Source organism: Ictidomys tridecemlineatus, chromosome 2, assembly GCF_052094955.1.
Source record: "Ictidomys tridecemlineatus isolate mIctTri1 chromosome 2, mIctTri1.hap1, whole genome shotgun sequence".
In the NCBI taxonomy this organism is placed as follows: domain Eukaryota; kingdom Metazoa; phylum Chordata; class Mammalia; order Rodentia; family Sciuridae; genus Ictidomys; species Ictidomys tridecemlineatus.
The window spans coordinates 53,070,592-53,092,720 of NC_135478.1; the positions used below are offsets into that span (position 1 = coordinate 53,070,592).

The 22,129-nt window shown below is 40.7% G+C and overlaps 1 protein-coding gene across 33 annotated transcripts in view; it reads right to left on the reverse strand.

The window, feature by feature from the left end:
• Cadps (calcium dependent secretion activator) overlaps positions 1 to 22,129 on the reverse strand; it is a 479,644-nt gene that overhangs the window by 342,365 nt on the left and 115,150 nt on the right. The window lies entirely within an intron of this gene.

The following is a 22,129-nucleotide window of genomic DNA, read 5'->3' on the forward strand; positions in this document are numbered from 1 at the left end:
AATGCTCTAAGGATGGTGGAATTCACTGAGAAGAATGGAAGGAATTTGCACACACCATAGTAGTCATGCTTCTAACAGAAAATACACAGATGTGCAGAGCAGGTTACAGGGAGACAATTTCTGCACTCATCCCATAAGGAGAGGAAGCAGTTTTGCACACGAGCCAAAGTGGTTTATAAAGTAAGGTTTAAGAACTCAGTGCTTAATGTCTGGGGGACGTCAGATCTGCTACCTCCTAGCTGTGTCATTCTATGCCAGTCACTCCGTTGGCCAATCTGTAAAATGAAAGTAATAAAAGAATTCACCTGGTTGGACCGTTGTGTGACAGCTAAGCTATCTGGTGTAACAAACCTGATGGGAACTGCCGTCATTATCACCTTGAAGCTGTTATTGCTGTTGTTTTCTGGAAGTGGCTCCTGACTTTGACACTTTCTCATTCTATATGGATATGTTGGCTGTTTGCCCTACAGTGTACACAGGATTCCTGGTCTCCTTTGTGGTTGGGTGGGTCTACTTTTTTTTTTTTTTAAGAGAGAGAGAGAGAGAGAGAGAGAGAGAGAGAGAATTTTTTTTAATAAAAATTTTTTAGTTATCGGTGGACACAACATCTTTGTATGTGGTGCTGAGGATCAAACCCGGGCCGCACGCATGCCAGGCGAGCGCGCTACCGCTTGAGCCACATCCCCAGCCCCGGGTGGGTCTACTTTTGACTCAGGGCTTGTGAAAGCCAATGATGGAAAACTTCTGAGATGAAGGCTTTGACTGCTGATCTGAGACACACCGGAGCACCCTGTTCGCTCTGTCGGGACAACTCATGATGTAAGGAAATTGCTGGCTACTGCATCCCTCTAAGCCTCTGAACCACTGTGAAGTAGAGTCCTTCTGTCACTTAACAATGCTCAGCTAGTGAGCAACAAACAGACTCTTGTCGTTTTTTTTTTTTGGTCATTAAGTGGTTGAGGATGCTGGTTATCATAGCACATCTATCCCTACCCCAGACCAGTGATGGTGGTGGAGACCTTCCTTCTAACATCAAGGGTCATTTGGCAATGTCTGGGGACATGAGAAGGTCACAAATGGGGGTGTTATATTAGTAAGGAAATAGAATAGTCCCCCAAAAAGGGAATTCTAATGGAAAATGTCAATAGCCCTCTACTTACTGAGCTTTCCTCAGCCCCTCATACTCCTCCCTCTCTTAAACCCTCCACCGCCTGTGATCAGAGAATGTACCAGAGTGCCTCTGCTCAGTTCTCTGTGTGCCTGGTTACCTAGGACACGAAGAGCTATGGTGGACTCAGTCAAATTTCTCCCGTGAGTATTCTGCAGACCAACCCTGCCAAGGGTACCCTGGGGGGCTAAGCCAAACTTGAAGCCAGAGACTAGGAGAAATTAATCATCTTTCTCTTGAAGAGGACTCTTTCTGTTCTTCCACTGAACATTGCTGCTTTGCTTCTGAGGCACACACTTAACAGTTGTCTTCTGGTAAAACAGCAGATAGGCCAGATCTTGGGTCATTCCATGTTTGATTTCAAGGCTCACAAGGGCAGGGAGTTGGCATAGGTATGGGATGGCCAGTTGGGTCCAGGCTTCTGACAGTCCAACATCTGCAGGCCTGGCTTAGGGTGGAATTCTAATAGATCTCCTTCAAAGAGCTTGACTAGTGTCCCTGACAGAGGTTTAAAAATAATGTCTTCAACAGTAGAGTGAATCAGACAGAATTTCCCTGTGTTCCTATGTGAACCTACAACCACAGAAACTCCACATCATGTTCAACCACAAGAATGCGAAGTTAGACTCCATGTGCGTATAACATGTCAAAATACATTCCACTGTCATGCACGTCTAAAAAGAACAAATGAAAAAAAATAGTCTTCAAGGTAACAGGATGAATGAAATGACCACGTCCAGTCCAGCTCTCTCCCAAGTCTTTCACCTTTTAAAATCTAGGTTGGAGAGGGGAGAGAGACTGGCAAAAGGTGGTAAATACAGTGCAGGGTAGAGAGAGCTCAGCCCTCCAATTCTGGTGGCCCTGAGTTTTTGAATCTTATTTGTGTTTCTGTACAAATTGGGAAGTGCATATGTAACATTTTATTACAATGCCTGGCATATAGTGACTGCTCACTAAACGGTGGCTATTGTAACATTGGAAAATTCAGCCCTGGCTTCTGGGGCAGGGGTCAGGGGGCAGAGCTGAGAGGGATGGGACAGAGGGGTGCCAGGCTGGCTACGTCAGAGGCATGAAAGGCTGGAGGAGAAGGGAGGGACGTATAATGACAAACAGTCAAACACAAATGTCTATGTTGATTGTGTGACGTGTACTTCTCACTGTCCACACATACATCATTCAAGTTTGTTACAGCCACCTATTAACAACTTTTACTCCAAGGACTTCTATTTTTGTTGCTGTTGCTGGAATGTTTACTGTCGAATCTGGGACAGCTTTTCTGATTCTAAAGGTCTACACTTTCTGATTCTAGAACTCTGAAGAACTCTCTTTCCATCTGGCACTAAGTTGACAGCAATGTAATAGAGGTGGAGAATTTTCCAATACATATTTCTTGGACCTGCCCTGTGTCAGGCCCTGGTAAGAAAAGAATAAATCAGACTGGCTGGCTCCTAACCTCCTGGAGCTCCCTTCTTACTGGAGAAGACTGACCATAAGCCAATAAAGTAATTATGGATGATAATTTGTCCTGGAAATGAGTGGAGTGCCGAGTTAGAATAATAACTCCAGGATCATACTGTAATTAATGACCAGTGGAAAATCCTTTGGGGGTGGAGGCATTAAAGCTGAAACATAAAAAATGAGAAGGATGGAGTGCATCGAAGGGGAAGGAACAATCCAGAAAGAGCAAACTGCAAGCATGTTGTATCGTTCATGGACACGGTCTCCTCTTGGACTTCCTCACATTCTTGTGAAGTAGATGCTTGTGGTGGACAACTTCTGACATGGCCCTGAGCTCCACCTCAGTGTTCATGCCTGTGTGATCCCTTCCCTCTGATTGAAGTCTGGACCTAGTGACTTGCTTCTAACAATTAGGTACAGCCAAAGCCATGGTATGTCCCTTCTGTGATTAAGTTATAGAATAACGTGGCCCTCTCCTGCCTGTTTACCCCCTCTTGCTGGTGCAGGCCGCCATGTTGGAAAGTCCCACATGACAAGAAAGTTCAAATCTCAGTCTAGCAGTCCACGAGGAACTGAATCCTTACAGTAACCAGGGATAGACCTGGGATACAGGTCCAGCCCTGGCTGCAAGGATTGTGACTCCAGCTGATGACTTCCTAGTAGCCCCCACAGGGACCCCCAAACCAAAAGACCCAGATTCCTGACCCTCGGAAACTTAGACATAAGAAATCTGCATTGTTTGAAATCAACAAAGTTCTGGCATTAATGTGTTACCCAGCAATAGATAATATAGCATCCATTCATTTACTCACTGATTGTTAGTAAAAAAAAATATGAGATTTCTGCAGGTCAGGTGACAGCCTACATGCTAAGGAAATACACACGGACATCACAGTCTCCTGATGCTCACAGACTCAGAGAGGGGGATGATAGGCACGGGGCCAAATGACAGACAACTGGACTTGGTACTTTTCTAGTGGTTGCAATGTCTCATGGTGGAACCAAATAGAAGACTTAGTAACTTTGCCCCCCAGATCTCGGGAGGGCAGGAATTGAGGGAACTGAGGCTCAGGGAGGGTAGAATGTTGCCCAAGGTCACACAGCTCTTAGGATTCATTCTGTTCTGCTCCACTGTGATAGAAGCCATGTGTTTATCTCTAGTGTGAGATGTCTCTTTTCATCTATAATACTTGACAGCTTCTCTCTTAGGCGTCTTGATAATCTAAAACTGAACAGGAGCTGAAATGCATTCTTTAATGCAAATGTAAGATAAGCTACGGGTTAATCAGGTTCTGGTGACAAAGATGAAACTGCCATTTCTAATTAGCTTGCAAAGCCCAGAAATCAGACCACCTTAATCTAGCGGATGGCTGTGTGTGCATTTGCTCATGGTTGAGGGTCACGCATCCCTACACAAACAAAGATGCGAGTGTTGGACAGAAAAGAATCCCAGCCCTGCTTCAGGATGGAATCAAATCAGCAGTGAAAATTAGCTACCCAGAAATATTACAATGGTATCAGGAGAGGATCTAAGGACACTTGAAGATTGGAGGAAACCTGCCTGAGAGATGAGGTTTTTTTTATTTGGGGTTTGATCATTTGCCCAACCTGCAAATCTAGAAGGGGACAAACTAAAAATGAGAGAGAAATAATTTCCTTCTAAAAAGTCATATTAATTTGTAACTTTTGTAAAGAGCTCTTGTGCCTTTTCTCTCCCAAGTTCATTTCATATATTCACAATTCAAATAGAAAGGGCCCTGGAAGATTTATTTTCTTTTTTCTTCTTTCTTTTCTTGTTCTCCTTCCTTTCTATTTTATAAGGCTCACCTATCTATTTTGAAGTGCATTTGATTTTTGAGGCATATGTAGAGTACAAAGTTCAAGGGTGCAGCTTGTTGAACTTGCTGGATGTTCACACCCAGGTACCATCCATCATCTGACTGGGGCATGGCGTGGATGGAAATGTTCCAACCTGTGCTATTCATTTGGGCAACTGCAAGCCTCACATGGCTACTGGGTGTGAAAAAAAATGTGGCTGTATTTGACATGAGAAAGAACAAATAAAAATAAAGAAATTTTAAAAATAAATAAATATATAAAAAGGCACTTCTACAAAGAGAAACTAAACTAAAACAGTGTATCTAATTGTGAATAATTTTGGTTATATAATTGGGCAGAAAATTATTTCAGCTGACTTTAGAATGTAGGATGTGAGGGAACAGTCTTAACAGATGATCTTATGCATTAAACAGTCCAATAAATAAATTTAGTAACAAAAAGATATGGCTGGTACAATTGAGGCACGGCCTCTTATTCAATGAGGGGATCACTTTGGACCTTGCAAAGAACATTTCTATCATCCCAGAAACTCTCTGGTATACTATTAAATTGATACCTATTAAGTGCCTCCCTTCTTCCCCAGTTCAAGTAACCATTGCTCTCCTTTTATCATCATAGATTTGTTTTTTTCTAATCCTGAATTTCATATACATAAAATCATAGAATATCTTCTCTTTGGGTTTTGGCTATTTTATTTTATTGACCCTTCATATGATGGATTGAACCCAAGGGTGCTTGACCACTGAGCCACATGCTCAGTTCCTGACCCCACTTTTTTTTGAGACAGGGTCTCCCTAAGTGGTTCAGGGCCTCACTAAGTTGCTGAGGCTGGCTTTGAACTTGTGATCCTCCTACCTCAGTCTCCAAAGCCACCATGTCAGGCTGGCTCTTTTCGCTCAATAGAACATTTGTGAGATTTATCCTTTTTTGTTAAATGTTGCAATAGATTCTTATGAATATGCCACAATATATTCATTCCACTGTTGGTGAATATTTAGTATTTTCCGATTTGTGGTTATTAGAAATGGCACTGCTAAAATTATTTGTGTGCATATCTTTTGGTGGACAAAGGTACACATTACTCTTGGATATATACCAAGGGGTGTTATTGCTGAATCTTTCCCTCTGTACAGCAATGTAGGAGAGGCCCAACTGCTTCATTGTACAGTTTTACTTTAAACCACAGCTCTTTGTCAACATGTTAATACGTGCATTCTATTCAAGGGAAAGCATCATTAACATACACTGTGTGGTAATATCTAATAATTTTAAAGATACAATAACCTCATGTCCCTGTAATTATTCTTTCCCTGGAGAAATTCTTGTACTTGTGTACAAGGAGGCATGTATAATATTTATAATGGTCTTTTTTTTTCCAGTAGCAAACCTACTTGGAACATCTTATTGAATAAATACATGGCAATTTATGCATAATGATGCATCACTTAGAAAATGAACAGATAGAGCTACATGTATCAGTACAAATGAACCCTTCCAATACATTGAGTTCTAAAAATCAGTGGCAGAAAGCCACTGTTCAATATCATGTGTAAGAAGAGTTAAAATCGTCAAAGCACGGCTGTAGGCCTGTTCAGGGTGCATAGATTGGCAATGAAAGTAATGTACTTGAGAAATACAGGAAAAGGTTGAATAGCAAAAGCAGTGTGAGGGTACTCCGTGCTTGAGAAAGAGTGAGGGAATGAGACTTCAGATGCATCACTATGTGTATGGATTGATTGATTGATTGGAACTGGAGATTGAACCCAGAGGAACTTAACCATTGAGCCACATCCCCAGTCCTATTTTGTACTTTATTTAGAGACAGGGTCTCACTGAGTTGCTTAGGGCCTCATTAAGTTGCTGAGGCTGGCTTTGAACTTGCGATCCTCCTGCCTCAGCCTCTCAGTTGCTGGGATTCTAATATGTATTTATTAACCTAGAAAATGAGTGTGAAGGTGTTGAAGCTATTACACTTTGTAGTATTTCAAGCATCTTTAATATTCATAATAATCATGAAAGATTCTGTGAAAGGGGTTGAGGCTGCTAAGAATTCTTTGATTTCCCCAAAATCTTAGCAAGGGGTTATGGCATGAATCTGGAATGTCCCTGAACAAGCACATGTGTTGAAATCATGGTTTCCAATGCAGCAAGGATCCTAAGTAGAGGTTTTAGGCAATGGTTGGAAAACCAGGGCTGTAACCTCAAAAGTAGATTAATTCACTTATAGATTAATAATTGAATGGATTATTAATAATTGGATTATTATTAATAATTGAATGGTGGTTCCTATAGGCAGGTGAGCATGGTTGGAAGAGGTAGGTCACAAGGGGCATGCCATTGGGGATTGTATCTTGTCCTGGCTTTCTTCAGTGTGTGTGTGTGTGTGTGTGTGTGTGTGTGTGCACATCTGCACATGCTCATGCCTGTCTGTTTGCCTTTGTCTCTTTCTCTCTAGTTCCTGGCTGCTATGAGCTGAGCCATGCCCTTCTGCCATGATGTTTCTGCCTTAGACCAGCCAACCCTGGACTGAACTTCTAGTATCAAGAGCCAAAATAAGTCTTTCCTCCTCTAAGTTGTTCTTATCAGGTATTTGGGTCACAGTGACCAAAGAGGTAACTAAGACCCTGGTCATAGGGTTGCCCAGCTTGAGACTTACCCTTCTCAGGCTTCATTGTAAAGAGATGTGGTTGTGGAACAAAGTTCCAGAGGGACTTCTATAGAAATGAGAACATTGTCCACGTGACAACCTTAAAAACCAGGAGACTTTTCACACTCTCCTTCTCTCTTCTTAGGGGCTGGCCATGGAGGTAGAGGTGATGGGCTATGTATCACCTTTGAGATGATGATGTCACAAAATTGGAAAACTACTGGCTCAGACGTTTATATCAGAGGAACATAGAGCACGCTGGGTCTCTTAGCTAAGGCAGCTTACACGAGCCCCGATTAACACAGTCAGCTGGGCCTGGTGGCTGTGAACGGGAACTGGCTTCGTCTACATGTCTTACATAGAACCAACGTAAGACAGCAAGGTGTGGAGGTTGATGTGTTAGGTTCTAGCTCAAAGTCTGCCACCAGTGTGACCTTGAACCAGTCCTTCACTTATCAGAGCACTATTTCCCTTATCTGTACAGGGAAGTAGGAAAATGTCCTCTTGCCCCATTGAGAGCTTTGAAGATCAAATACAATGGCGCCAACTGCCTAACTTGGAACGTAGCAAAGTGTCCACATGAAGGAAAACGGTATGACCTGATATTTCCACAAAACCTTTCTTTTCAAAATTTTTAAAAATATGGCTCATCCCAGTAAGCTCAAGGATAAATAGCATGAACAAAATTAGCTAAAAGACTATTTAGTGGGTAAGATGACCAACAGAGTAAAACTTGTACACAAAACCAGCCATCTGGAGTAGTTTGTAGGAAATTCACCTTGGAAAAATAATTTATGGGGTAAACAATTCTATCATTTCCTGCATAAGTATTCCTGATACATTAATGCTGTGGCTTCTCATCTCGTTCCATGAAAGAAACAAACACTAAGAATAAAACTGCTGGCTGCATGCCTATAATCTCAGGGGCTTGGGAGGCTAAGGCAAGAAGATCACGAGTTCAAAGCCAGCCTCAGCAACTTAGGGAGGTCCTGAGCAACTCAGGGAGACCCTATCTCAAAATACAAAAAAGGGCTGAGGATGTGGCTCAGAGGATAAGCTCCCCCACCCTGGGTCCAATCCCTGTTACTAAAAAAAAAAAAAAAAAAAAGAAAGGAAAAAAAAAGCAAAAAACTAAGAAAGGGTTAACAGCAATTCCACAAGAAAATTTAAATTGCCACTCTCTGTTTCTTTAAAAGAAGTTACACTGAGTTAGGAGGAGTGGGGAAACAAAGGAGGAATGAGGAAAGAACTTGATTTTTTTTTTTCTAGTACCTTCCTTGTGATACGCCGCACAGCTGGACAATTGCAGAAATCCAAAGACCAGGAAAAACAATTCTGTTTGCAAAGTGCAGACCCACCAAGCTTTTAAGATCCAGCTAAGTAAGTGAGTCACACAGGTGCCACAGGCCTTGCTTCTGTCCTTTTTTTGTTTTTCTACCAGGTAAACCAGAGCTTGTCAACCTCTGGCTCATCAACCTGCAGTGGCCTCTCCTCATCCTTGGGATAAATCCCAGCTCCTAACCATGTTCTGGGTGATCTGTGCTTGGCCCATCCGTACTCCATAGCAGGTTCTGCTTGTCTCTATGCTGCAGCCACAGTGACCTACTTACATGGGCTAGCATCCTTTACGACAAGCTCATTGCCTTCTTTTACCAAAAGCCACCTCCCATTCCCCATGTCTTGGATTGACTCCTTCACTTCTGTTGGGCTTGAGCTTAGGAGTCATTGTCTCCCAGAGAGACTTCTCTCTTCTGTCCACGATATCTAAACTACCACCATTATCCTCTGCCCTCTCACTTTCCTGTGTTTTCTTTATAGCCTTTATCTCTCTTGGTAAGAGGTGGTATATTTGTTGATGTCCTTGCTTGTCTCACCCATTAAGCTTCAGCTTCGGAGAGGGGAGATCTTGTTGTCACATCTGCTGCCGGAACCCAGTTCCCAGAACCCTGGCTGGCACATCATAGACTCCGTTCATATTCAATGATGCATGATTGAATGCTGTTTTATCACAAAGGCTACATACAGTGGAATACACCTAATTTCCTCCTCGCGCTTCACTTTTCTATGAGGTGTTTCTGCTTTTATTGTAACCAAGACAATACTTGGAGACCAAAAAGCAACGCCCGCCCCTCTCCCAGGGACACACTGAACCGGCTAAAGCTCTCAATGACAAACAGATTAAAGAGAAAATATGTTCTTTTCTCTGAAAGTCTTTTGAAACGATGAGAACAAACTGACGACTCTCCAAGCTGACAATAAAGACACTATTGGATCTATTTTTCTACATCTCCTAAGAGTTTCCTAAGAACAAAAATAGTTTCCAATTTAAAAATTTTGGTTCACTTTTCATTAAGAGGAAAGCAATGACCTCTAGACTCTAAATCTTTATTACAATGTTGTTTCTTTCTTTTCTTTGTTTTTTTTTACACTATTAATAAAAATATAGTTTCCTGCCAGGTGTAGTGGTGTACATCTGTAACCCACAAGCTCAGGAGGTTGAGGCAGGAGGATCGTGAGTTCAAAGCCAGCCTCAGCAACTTGGCAAGGCCCTAAGCAACTCAGTGAGAACTTGTCTATAAAAACAAACAAACAAACAAAAAAACAATCAATCAATCAATCTATCTATCTATATCTATCTATCTATCTATCTATGGGCTGGGGATATGGCTCAGTGGTAAAGCACCCCTGGGTTTAATCCATGGTACCAAAAAATACATGTATACACATATATTTTTATTAGTTTTATATATATATATATATACATATATATATATATATTATTTGTTTCTTAATAAAACATTGCTTGTTTTCAATAAATTGAATGTGTTTAGTTGGCTCCCTGTATCCACAAGTTCAAAACCTGTGGATTTAACCTACTATATATTGAAATATTGGAGGAAAAATAATGTCTATATTGAACATGTGCAGACTTTCTTCTTATCATTATTCGCTAAGCACTATAGTATAATGACTACTTACATAGCATTTACACTGTGTTTGATATAAGCAATCTAGAGATGATTTAAAGTACATGGAAGATGTGCCAATTATCTGCAAATACGATGCTATTTTTTACAAGAAAGTGGAGCACCTTGGATTTTGGTATTTACAGAGGGCTTTGAAACCCATCCCCTGCTGACAACAGTACTGTCTTGAAACAGCTGTGCAATAGTCATGGAACTGAGGTACATTCCACAGGGACCATGACCCTTCACTCTGATCATAGCCCTACCATTTGCACCGTGAACTTGATGGAGTCTGCTGCTCCTCCTCTTGAACCACAGCTGACTTTGTGAGTCCCTATGCTGGTGGAATACCAGGGGAACAGAGGAACAACAATTTTGCACTGAGACTTCCAGAGCCTTTGCACTCTTCTGTCTGCTCACGTAAAACACTGTCCGGTGGCCATGGGAAGAAGCCCAGGATGTGGAATCATACAGGTGAATTTATCCCGCTTCAGTCTGTGGTAATCCCACCCCCAAGCAGAACAAAGCTTCCTGCCAAACCCAGAGCTGACAGAAATCTCACAAGTGAGCCCTACCAAGACCTGAAGGACCATCAGATTCATTTGAAGCCTCAGGAGCATTAACAAATGCTTCTGTTTTAGCCCACTGAGTTCGAGGTAGTTTGTTACCAAGAAATAGCTAGCTGATACACATTGTCGTAAGAGTCAAATAAAGGCAAGGGCTTTGCAGTTTTCTAATGATCTGTTAAGTTTCCTAGGTATCCCTAAGAATATGAATTTCAGACTTCCTGATCACTTGCCTACTCCTCAAATTTATTCAGATTTCACAGTTCCTCTTAGACAATGAGGAAAATCATCAATCTTAAGTTTTCAAGTGTCTGCCTCAACCAGCCTATCTTCTCCTTCCTTCCAATTTCACAAAACAAGCCTTTTTAAGTTGATATTGGTAGGCACTGATGCCAGGAAGCAAGCACACCTGCACAGTTCAGAAAAGCCAACAATTCATGTTGAGGGCAGAAAATGAGAGGAAAAAGGAGATTCTGGATTAGAATGGTTGCCATAATAAATAGAGATTCATAACATCCCCTGTTACCATTATGATTGCACCTGTATCTTACTAGTAATCTGCTATTCAAAATGTGTATTTGTTGTATGTATCAGTCAGTTACTGCCATGATAATGCTGGATAACAAACCACCCTTGAACTCTGAATTACACTAACTCATGTTAATTATCATGCTCATGGATCTGTGTTTTAGCTGTGTTTCTGCAGTTCTAGACTGAACAGGGCTGTAGGTTTTAGACAGTGGGCTGATTGGCCCACACATTCAGTTAGATTTCTTCCATGTGTATCATACTAAGATGCAGGCTAGTGGGGTAACAAATACCTGCGGCATGATCTTCTCTTGCAAGATTGCCAAAATGATATGCCAGCAAAACCAGAGGCACACCTGATTGTCAACACTCTGCTCTTTGTCAGCTGACAGCCCATTGACAAAGCAAATGGGATAGGCTCCCAGTCAAGAGGTGAAGAAGTCTACCGAATGCCCCAACAGTGAAGAATTGAGACCAATTATTTCAATTGCCACATTATTTTCACGATAGAATTTATTTTCTGCTCTAGTCAATCATTGGGCAGACAGGATAGCAAACATCTCATATAATCTCTATTTAGTCCAAACCATCTCCTTCTCATTTAACCCCAACTGAACTAGTGCCTCTATGGAGCAGCCACAGATCCATCAAACCCCACCATTATGCGAGATCTCAGAAGCCCTCAGCTGTTGAATCTTATATCACTCCGCCTCCACCCCCAACACCTCTATTAACAATGCTACTAACTACCATCACCAACCCAGACTACTATTTACTGAGTTGCTATCATGTGTCAGGCTCTTTAAATACCTCATTTCTACCTGGTGGTTACTAACAACTATTTTATGGGGAAGTTAACTGATAAATATTAGATATGTAAGAAATTGCTGAGTCTAGATTCACACAGGAATTGTGGATTCTAACTGTTTATCTGTATTTTCACATATTGACTTTGTATTCTGGATGATTTTGCTTATATATTAATTTGTTCCTTTAACCTTATTTTTCACCTCTTGAAGGCAAGAGCCTTGGGTCCTAGAATTCTTCACCCGGCACAATAGGATCATTTGATTTCAACAACTGATATTAGAAAATCAGTCCAACCTTATATATCAATATTTATCAAAATAGATAAAGAAATTCAATTAATTGATGCCAGGAAATAAAAACTAGCACCATTTACCTTATAAGGTTAATGACTCCCATTTTACAAATGCAGAAAATGAGGCTTGGTGAGGCTAGCTGACTGACTCATGTTTGTATAGTAAGCAGCAGAGCTAGAATACAAGCCCAGAGCTCTATAACTTTGGTTATTTTATTTAGTCTTTAGTTTTTATTTTAAATTAACACATAACAATTATTCATAATGGAGGGACACAGTGTGGTACTTCAATACACATACACAATATGTACTGATCAAATCTGGGCAATCAGCATTTCTATCTCCTCTTGTTATGGTTTGGATATGAGGGGTCCCCAAAAGCACACGTGTGAGACAATGCAGGAATGTTCAGAGGTGAAACTGATTAGCTCATGAGAGCTGTCACCTAATGAGTGGATTAGTCCATGGATGCATTAATAATGTGAATGGGTAAGTGGGTGGAAACTATAGGCAGGAAGGATGTGGCTGGAGGACGTAAGTCACTTAGGCCATGTCCTTGGGGATTGTATTATCTCTAGTTCCTTGCACTCAGCTCTCTCTGCTTCCTGGATGTCACAAACTGAGCAGCTTTCCTCGGCCACACCCATTTGCCATAATATCCAGCTTCATCTTGGAGTCAGCGACCATAGACTGAACCTCAGAAATCATGAGCCAAAATAAACTTTTCTAAGTTGTTCTTTTCAGGACTTTTGGTCATAAAAATAAAAATCTGACTAACACATATTTTCATTGGTTTATGTTGGAGTCTCTTTTTATAATCACTGACATTCCATATCTAATTTTTTTGTCCAATGATGGTGTTAAATGATAACTATTTTGAAGGTTTTACATATGAAACTCGACAGATCAGTTCTTGGTAAATCCCTACACATGGATCAAGTCTTGGTTCAAGAGGCAATAACATAAAATAATAATGATAGTTTATATCTTTTAAAAATGTATATAAGCCAAGCATGGTCCTAATTTATTCATTATTTTATCCCAGCATGCTCAGGAAAGGGACTTAGCTAGATTTGTGGAGGTAGGAAGCATAGCCCGTAACAGTCTCATATGATAAAAATCTAACTAAACATAACTTGGCTTCTGTGTTACACAAGGACTCTGTCTTCAATTCCAAGATTATAAATAAAGCCATGCTTACAGAATGCATATGCCAAGTTTTTTGTTAAAACATTTTTTGGGATTGAAAAGGTAAAATCTTTTATTTATAGAGTAATTTTTTTGAAAAATAAATAATTTTTGCTGTTATGATGTGATAATTATTTAATTTAGGGGTTGACAAACTGCAGAACTTGGGTCAACTCTGCCAAATACCAGTTTTCATAACGTTTTATGGGAACACAACCATGTCCATATGTTTTTTATATAATCTATGGCTGCTTTCTGTTACAGTGACATGCTAAGTAGTTGGTACAAAAAATATAGGTTCCACAAAGCTGAAGATATTTATTAATCCCTGGTTTAATTCTTTGCAACTTTCAATTTCAATTTTCTTTTATACTTTTCTAGGTATTTTTCCTCTGAAGAGTAATTGTATTTTTTAAAACTTTTTAAAAATATTTTTTATTAGTTGTAGATGGACACAATAGCTTTATTTATTTTATTTATTTATTTTTATGCAATGCTGAAGATTGAACCCAGGGCCTCACATTTTTGCCAGGCAAGCTTTCTACCACTGAGCTACTAATTCTGAGGTCACTGGTCCCAGCTTCTAGAAGTATAGTGTGTAACACAAAGGAGCCATTTTTCAGGTCATTCAGTCCTGGATCACATAAGCAATGACATGGCAAAAAAGACAAGCATTTCCTAACCTTCAGCCATCTTTTGTTAAGTATGTTTAATATTAAATCAGGAAATACATATATCAATATGGTAAAGCCTCAAGGAGTGAAGCCATCAGATATAACCAGTCTCTATTCAACAGACACATCCATTAAAATCATAGTTAGTACAGAAATTGGTCCTCCACTGACTTTTCTTTTCTTTCAATAAATTTTAGTGGGAAGATTGAGCAGGCTATATAAAAAGACTCATATGATTTAGTCAGATACACATATACTTCTCTTCCTAGAGGATAGATAGGATCGATAAATCTACTTAATCTCCCAAATCTTTCCAATCTATGGAAAAGATCTACGACTTGTGTATCTGTAGAAAAGCTGTACCACTCACTGTGTTCAGTGGTTGGGCTGAAGCATTGGCTTTGGAATCATGTAGTCTTGAGTTTACCTGTTCTCATTCTCTAGTTTCTTTTTAGCCTCTTTATTAAAATGTGGATTGTTATGATTGGACATGAAGTGTCCCACAAAAGCTCCTGGGTTGATGTAGGAATATTTGGAGGGGGAAATGATTGGATTGTGAGAGCTGGAACCTCATCAGTCCCTCCTAGAATGACCAGACTGACTGGGTGGTGACTGTAGGCAGGTGGGGCGTGGCTGGAGGAGGTGGGTCACTGGAGGCCTGTCCTGGAAGGATGGATGCATCTTCCCTGTGGGCCTCTTCTACTTCCTCTCCCTGTTTGCTGGCCACCATGAGCAGAGTAGTGCCCCTCTACCATGTCCATCCACCATGATGCTCTGCCTCACCTTGGGCCCAGTGTAATGGAGTCAGCTCACCATGGACTAAACCTCTTTGGAGCCAAAATAAACTTTTCCTCCTCTAAATTGTTCTTGTCGGATATTTTGGTCACAATGATACAAAGCTGAGTAACACATGGGTTAAATGTCTACCTTACCGACTTGTGATGAGGATTTTACATGAACGTGTCCATGTGTGCGTGTGCTGATAGACTTAGTGCCTGGCCCCTAGTAGGTGCTTAATATTTGATGTGCTGTTACTATTCAGGTTGAAGGTCAAAACATAGATCATGCGACTTCCACTGACTGAATCCAGCACAAAAGGAAGAAAACTAATGTATATTACTCATATTTTCAGAAACAATCGAAACAAAAAGGGTGACAACAAAATTCAACCAGTATATTACCCTGTATTTCCCAAACTTCTGCTAATTCTGGGCCTCAGTTATTAAGGAAGCAGGAAGGTTGCTTGTTGGAAGAAAGAGGATATTTAAATCATCACTGTGGGGAGTCTGGGCTGGCGAAGCATGTCAGAAGGCTGGTAAAATATATCTATTTGCAAGGTTGTGCTGGATGACTTATAACAGCTTTCTTTTGGCAAAAGGTGGAAAAAGGAGAAAATACTATTTCCGAAATGTCCTTTTCTGAAAGGACACTTCTTTAACACCTCCGATCACAATTCTGTGCTTCAATACATATGAAAGCATTTTTGAGTAAACAAGCATATTTACGATTCCATTTTTGGCAACAAAGGGTAGGGAAGAGATTGAATTGCTGAAATGTCTATAGCAGTTTTGAAGGCTGCAGAGAAAATGCCCAATTCCCTGCTTCTCGGATGAAGGATACCCACTGTCTTTCAATTTCAATTCTCTGCAGCTGTTCGTCTCTCAGTAACAGCAGGCACCATCAGAAATATCTCGCTATGTGTTCTAGTAACAACTGATAGAGAACGAGGAAAAAAAATCACAATGGGATCATCAGAAAATTAATGCTCTGGGAAATGAAATAGAGCTGTCGGGCCCTATACTCCTCACATCATCGATGACTTCAATTTTGTCTCTACTAACTGAACAGGACATGTTCACGTGGTATAAGCAATTGGATCTCTTTTTACACTAGAAGAATGCTGAAATTAGTTCATATGGCATGCCAAGTTATTCAAAACTGGAAGTCTCTCAAGTCGTTAAGAACTGTAAAAGGTAGTGCATGACTTTGCAAAGAAAGACAAGATTGAATTTCTGTCCCCTTTGGGTCAAGCACATGATGGAAGGGACAAGTTAAGTGTACCCGGAGGGAAAGTTTATCCCTGGAAGAACACTGTGACTCTCAAGTGATATCCACATTATAAAATAGGAGTGATCGGCAGGTGGATTGAGGTCACAGGCTGACAGGCCTGTTCCACTGTTATACTTCGCCTCACTGGAGGAAAAAAATGATGGAACATACAACTTTGTGCAATGTGTGCATTAATCCCAGGAGGTCACAAATGGCTTGGCCTCTGCACTTAAGGAGTTAGTAAATATTTAATTGGGCATCTATTTTGTGCCAGCCATTGTACTGAGTGCTGGTCAATATTGTGGTGAATACAACAGACATGGTTCCTGCTCTTAAAAAAATAGTTTGCATGTGCAAATAGCCCACCATGAAGCGCATTATCCTATATCGTTAATGTGCATCAGCAAAATAAGAAAGAAAGAAAGAAATAGAGAAAGAGATAGACTGTAAGGAAGGAAGTCAGGTAATTTCAGATTGTTTCAAGGGCTATCTTAGTGATAAACTGAGATCTGTTTCAGGAAAGCAAACAAACAAAAGAGAATGACAAGGGAGTTTCCCTAAAAAGTTCACATTCAAATTGATACCTGAAGAAGCAAGTCACCTGGGCACCTGTGATGGACAACCTTAGCATGACCCCCAGTGAGTTGTGCCCTACTATGGACCCTCCATTGAGTATGGGCAGAACCTACAACCTGATTCCAATCGGTAATACATGATAACAATGAACATAAGATCTTGCAGATGTAAAGTTCCTAATCCCTTGAACTTAAATGAATCTACAGGGAGATGCTCTTAGTGGCCTGATTTCACCAGGTGATCCTGTTAAGACTGGGTTCAGAAATCAGAGATCTGAACAAGCAGACTGTCTCATGGTAGAGCAAAATGGGAACTTCAGCAGTGTAAGAGGTGACGGGCTGTGGCTTTGCACGCTCACACACAGCAGCTCTGCTGACTGAAATTTAACCACAGAGGCCTGCGGGGGCTGACAGGTACCTTAAGAGACAACTGCAGTGGCAGAAGCAGGAAACACAGAAACGGGGACAGAACAGTCCCCCTTTAGGCTTAGGGCAGTGAAAGTCCCTATGCTGTATGAACTGAGTCCCGAGGATGTTGATGAACTAGCACCCATATAAAGAATGTAGAATGCACCCTCCAATTGAATTGCACCGACTCCCTTGCCTTGATGTGCCCCAAATTTGCTTATGTATAAAAGCAAAAGCCCTGCTGCACTCTGGACTCAGGCTTTGGGTATTATCCCTCTGGGCCATGGTGCCAGTAATAAAGTGCTGCTTCCAGATCTTGGTGTCCTGACCCTCATTTCCCACTATAGTCTCTGCTGCCAAATCTAAGCAATTCCATAGCTGCGATTCAATGAGGGGCCAAGGAAGGAGCTCAGACCTGTGTTGCTCCCTGTGGAGCTTCTATGTGAAAACCTAATCTCCGCAGCTCCTAAATCCCAGTCGTGTGAGACCCTGAGCCAAAAACCCAGCTGAGTCCCATCTGCACTTTTGATCCAGAAAAACTGATATTTAATAATGGGAGATAATAAATGGATATTCTTTAAAGCCACTAAATTTGTGGCAATTCATTACACAGCAATACATCAGAAACAAATAGGCTACTCCAATCCAAGCAGGACCACACCTAAAAATTCATCTGAAGGTTAAGAGGCAGGCAAAGAAGAAGAGAGCCAGGATCCATATCGTGGACTTTTCCAGAACAAATTCAGACATACAGCAGTCCCTGGCTATATAATGCCAACTGCACAGGAAACACTTAAAAAAGCTGCTGAATGAATGACTCATGAAAGTGTGTTTCTAAATAAGTGTTTAACACTAGACTGCCATGACCACAGCCCCATTCCCAGATTTTAGAATATGTCTTCAAGGGGCTGGGTTGTGGCTCAGCAGTACAGTGCTCGTCTAGCATGAGTGAGGCACCGGGTTCAATCCTCAGCACCACATAAAAAATAAATTAAAAAAATAAAGGCATTGTGTCCAACTACAACTAAAAAATATTTAAAATAAATTAAAATGTCTTCAACAAGTATTTATTGAAATTCCATCATATACAAAGACTATATCATTGTCTTAGAGCCAAGAAAAGTGATTAAAAAATAGAGTTTGTCCCAAGAAGCAAATTTTTAGCTAGCAGATCTTTTGGGAACTTCTGAACCAGGAAAAAGCTACGTACTTATTCGGAGATTAAGGACTCCATAATGAGGTATGATACCGCCCAGCAATCTGGGTCACAGCTGAAAGCCTATGACTTGAAGTTTCTCTTTAGAGCTTAATAAACTATCTGAAAACCTGCCAAGTGCTAATCAAGTCTGAGGAAGACAGTACTGTAATGAGATAACCTCATCATCTAAGGCCGCATTGATGTTGTTGATGGTTTGGAGGGAAGGAAATGAAATGGTAAGAGAATTATCAACTCTGTAACGATGACAAATTCAATATTGAAAACACAAAGGTGTTCCATAGATAGGGAAATCACATTCCATGTGTCTAGTCAAGGCTTTTAGATTCATCTGAAAACTCTTAGAGATTCAGAGGGGAAGTACACTGTCACATCCTAAGAGTCAGAACATGAATGTCATTTCTGCTGGCCATTGGGCATGAGTGGTGGTCACAGAGAAAGCTAGTGGACTCCAGCTGACGGTCCCTGGAGCTAAGAGTGTGATCAGTAGAACCCAAATGATTTTCTTTAGGCCCCGCTCATTTACCACCCTTTAGCATCAGCTAACTGACTCTGCCAAGAAGTATTTATTTGCATTTAAAAATGTGACCATCTATGCTGGTCTCTTCCCGAAGTGCACCTCCAAGGTGTTTTTCCAAGGGAAATGCCCATATATTTCAGAAAGAGGCAATTAAAGATGACTTGTGTCCTTAGCAGAGGAATAGGAAGGAGAAGATAGCAAGCAGATTGCAGAAACACGGTATCCAACCAAAAGCAAATTTGAAGGTCACTTAAGAGGACTGGGAGGGGTGGGGCATCTTAGGGAGACTTTTAAACATCACACCATTATTATCATCAGCATGAGCTTTGCATTTCGTGAAGATGGAACACAGCATTGCCTTAGTCTGATTTTTCAGATGATGCAATCCATCTCCAACAGATAACCTTTATGTTTTTTTTCTGAGTTAGCTTTAGCATACAGCTTAAATGCTCAAAGAGCTCCATAATTAACTGCTTCTTCCCAAAGGCCTATGAAAAATAAAAACAACACTGATTTTCTAATGAGTTGTCAATTATTTTGCATTGGATAGTATGTTGAACGTGAGCAACTTGTTCTGGAAGAGTGATCCATACATTCTTAAAGAAAATCGACTTAAAAAAAAATTCCACGTGCAAACAGGGAGACATTTATTAAGGCCTCTTGCTTTCATGTTTTGATGGACACAATTCACGTTCCGACAGACAACGGATGTGTAACTGATGTAATCGCTCTTTGATAGGTGTCATTTCTCACTTGAGATGAAAATGGCAGCCACTGGCAGGTCCCCGTAAAGAGAGATGGTGGGAACTTTCCAAAGCAGCAGCAGAAATGAGATTACAGCTTCTTCCCCTCAGATACGACATGCATAAAAGGAACACTTCGTGCATATTTTTTGGAAGTGCCTAGGAATTGCTTTGTCTTGTAAGGAAGTCGGGGGGGGGGAGCATGGAAGAGCAGAAAATACAAAACTAAGAAATCATTGAGGAGGCAGGGTGAGGAGGAAAGCCATAGGGTGTCATTTTTCTGATTCTTGCTCATGTGAGTTGACAGAGGTCTGGCAGATCTGAGGGAAGTCTGGGAGAAAGCAGGCCAGTGAATTTCTAATTTCTGATATCTGATTAAAGGATGTGAGACCTTCAGTAGGTTCCCTTGCCTGTCCATGTATGGGCTGCCCCCGAGGGAAGAGAAGGGAGGTAAATTAGACCTATGCTCTGCTGTCTGGTTGTGCAGACTTCATTTGAGAGCTGCTCTGATCAGCATGGGGATATTTTGGGACACAGCAGCAGAGAGCTCTGCCCCACCAACTTGTATACACAGGGCACTGGCTGCACATCACTGATACTGTGAGATGATCTAAGAGGACCAACTAATGAACAGCTTCGACTTCAATAGTTCTGTTTCGTTTTAATGCATATTTTAAAGAGAGAGAGAGAGAGAGAGAGAGAGAGAGAGAGAGAGAGAGATGAGTGTATCAAAGCTGTGATTTTACATGCATTACTTCTTAAGATACAGACAGGTTAAAAAGTGAGTTGGCCATTGACTGAACACAAAATATTCAGTGATCATACACCAGACCTGTAATCCCAGAGGCTTAAGAGGCTGAGGCAGGTGGGATCACAAATTCAAAACCATCCTCAGCAACTTAGTGAGGACCTAAGCAACTCAGTGAGACCCCATCTCTAAATAAAATATAAAAGGGGCTTGGGATATATGTCTCTGTGTTTAAGCACCCTTGGGTTCAATTCCTGGTATTAAAAAAAAAAAGTCAGTGATTATACAGATGGTACTCAGAAATGGCAAAAATCACACAGGTAGGATGTTGATAGTCAAAGTCTAAAAAACCATTCAGAAGATTATTTTTTCCTTATCCCATTGTTTTTGATTGTTTCTCTGTAGAGATTTTTAGTATGTACTTCCATTTTCAAAATAACCACAAGTTTAAGGTAGAAAAAAATGTGAGACAGCACAAGCGAAAATCATAAAAATCAGCCACAATACCACCCCGTTAAGATAAACCCAGTCCACATTTTCGTTTCTGCCCATCTGGTACTTTTTCTATTCTTTATTTCCCTCCATAAAAATGGGGCTATATCTGCATATTCTGTTGCATAGCCAGATAGTTTTTCCGATTATTAGTATCCAATGAAAAATTTCCCACATGGATGCTTGATTCTTCAACAACTCTTTTATTGGATTAAACATGTTCTCCTATATGGCTAAATCAATATTTAATTGATTATAAATGCAGACTCATGTAGGGAAGTTAGCTAAACCCCAAGGCCACAAAGCTAACAAGAGGTCAGGCTAGGGTTTCCCTAGCTCTGACTGACTCTGAGCAAAGAGCAAGTCTTGCTAACACCCTTAAGTGCCCTAATTTACCCTGCGGTGGGGAATTGCAGTGGCCCAGGGAAATCAGAGCCAACTGTTTTGCCAAGAGTTCTTAGAAGGGAATGGGAATAAGCCTTTACTTTCAAATGTGGATTCCTGGACCCCACTCTGGTTTGCAGAATAAGAATCTCTAGAGTTAAAGGCCAGGAATGTCCATTTAAAAATGTTCCACAGTGAAATGTACTAAAATGTTCAAAGTCTTGCAAAGAAGACAAAATAAGTGTTTGTTGAATGAATGGATATCGTGGTAAGATCATGCAGGAAATTAAGATCTAGGACATTTTGCTTCCCAACCCTCCACCCAGAGGAAATATAGGCCTGTTTTAGGGTGGGATCAAGTAAAGCCTCTGCTCTCCCACTTGGTCACACCCAGAAACTCATGCTGTGATTGACACAGAGCCATGATGAAACCCAGAACTGCACAAGCTTTCTATTTTAAATAATCACCCTGGATGACCAGGTGTTACATTTCCCCAGCGGAGGAAGTGTGAACTCAACTGATGACACCCCCTATTTTATAGGCAGAACTATCTTTTAAAAGAGTCATCATTTTGATTTTTGACATTTTTTGACACACGAAAAGCATATGTTACTCATAGGACGAATTTTCCCCCTCAACACCATGAGCTCAATCTTAGGGCCCGTGAGACTTCTAGCAGCTCAGAAAAAATATTTCAGTTTATTACAAAATGACAAAAAAAAAATCAGAAAAAAAATCTACATGGACATGCATTAGCATGGGGATCTAATTAGAATAAGATCTATTCCATGCTTGTATAATTATATCCAAATGGAATTAAAGCCTATTAAGAGTAAGTTGTTAATAAAAAAGATCTA